A 2,111-nucleotide genomic window follows, 5' to 3' on the forward strand; every position below is an offset into this window, starting at 1 on the left:
CCTCCCTTTTTTCTTTTGGCCTTTCTCTTTTTTTGGGGGACAATGCTCTATGAATGATGATCATCACATTTCTATTTATTTACAACTCAATGATTACAACTCGATAATAGAACAAAGTATGACTCTATATGAATGCCTCCGGCGGTGTACCGGGATTGGCAATGAATCAAGAGTGACATGTATGAAAAAATATGAATGGTGGCTTTGCCACAAATACGATGTGAACTACATGATCATGCAAGGCAATACGACAATGATGAACGTGTCATGATGAACAGAACGGTGGAAAGTTGCATGGCAATATATCTCGGAATGGCTATGGAAATGCCATAATAGGTAGATATGGTGGCTGTTTTGAGGAAGATATAAGGAGGTTTATGTGTGATAGAGCGCATCGTATCACGGGGTTTGGATGCACCGGCGAAGTTTGCACCAACTCTCAAGGTGAGAAAGGGCAATGCACGGTATCGAAGAGGCTAGCAATGATGGAAGTATAAGAGTGCGTATAATCCATGGACTCAACATTAGTCATAAAGAACTCACATACTTATTGCAAAAATCTACAAGTCATCAAAAACCAAGCACTACGCACATGCTCCTAGGGGGATAGATTGGTAGGAAAATACCATCGCTCGTCCCCGACCGCCACTCATAAGGAGGACAATGAAAGAATACCTCATGTTTCAAATTTGTTACACAACGTTTACCATACGTGCATGCTACGGGATTTGCAAACTTCAACACAAGTATCTCTCAAATTCACAACTACTCAACTAGCATGACTCTAATATCACCATCTTCATATCTCAAAACAATCATCAAGTATCAAACTTCTGATAGTATTTAATGCACTTTATATGAAAGTTTTTATTATATCCCTCTTGGATGCCTATCATATTTAGGACTAATTTCATAACCAAAGCAAATTACCATGCTGTTCTAAAGACTCTTAAAATAATATAAGTGAAGCATGAGAGTTCATCTATTTCTTCAAAATAAAACCACCGCCGTGCTCTAAAAGGATATAAGTGAAGATCAATGAGTAGTTGAATAATTATGCAACTATGTGAAGACTCTCTAACATTTAAGAATTTCAGATCTTGGTATTTATTCAAACAGCAAGCAAAACTAAATAAAATAAAATGACGCTCCAAGCAAAACACATATCATGTGGTGAATATAAATATAGCTCCAAGTAAAGTTACCGATGAACGAAGGCGAAAGAGGGGATGCCTTTCGGGGCATCCCCAAGCTTAGGCTTTTGGTTTTCCTTGAATATTACCTTGGGGTGCCTTGGGAATCCCCAAGATTAGGCTCTTGCCACTCCTTGTTCCATAATCCATCAAATCCTTACCCAAAACTTGAAAACTTCACAACACAAAACTTAAAAGAAAATCTTCGTGAGCTCCATTAGTAAAAGAAAACAAACCACCACTTCAAGGTACTGTAATTAACTCATTTTAGATTTATATTGGTGTTAAAACTAATATATTCCAACTTCTCTATGGTTTATAAACTCTTTTACTAGCCATAGATTCATCAAAATAAGCAAACAACACACGAAAAACAGAATCTGTCAAAAACAGAACAGTCTGTAGTAATCTGTAGCTAGCGCAAGATCTGGAACCCCAAAAATTCTAAAATAAATTGCTTGACGTGAGGAATTTATCTATTAATCATCTGCAAAAATAATTAACTAAATAGCACTTTCCAAATAAAAATGGCAGCAGTTCTCGTGTGTGCTAAAGTTTCTGTTTTTTACAGCAGGATCAAAAAGACTTTCCCCAATTCTTCCCAACGGTTCTACTTGGCACAAACACTAATTAAAAGTATAAAACCACATCTAAAACATAGGCTAGATAAATTATTTATTCCTAAACAGGAGCAAAAAGCAAGGAATAAAAATAAAATTGGGTTGCCTCCCAACAAGCGCTATCGTTTAACGCCCCTAACTAGGCATGATGATTTCAATGATGCTCATATAAAAGATAAGAATTGAAACATAAAGAGAGCATCAAGAAGAATATGACTAGTACATTTAAGTCTAACCCACTTCCTATGCATAGGGATTTTGTGAGCAAACAACTTGTGGAAACAAGAATCAACTTGTA

Source organism: Triticum aestivum, chromosome 6A (assembly GCF_018294505.1).
Source record: "Triticum aestivum cultivar Chinese Spring chromosome 6A, IWGSC CS RefSeq v2.1, whole genome shotgun sequence".
NCBI lineage: Eukaryota > Viridiplantae > Streptophyta > Magnoliopsida > Poales > Poaceae > Triticum > Triticum aestivum.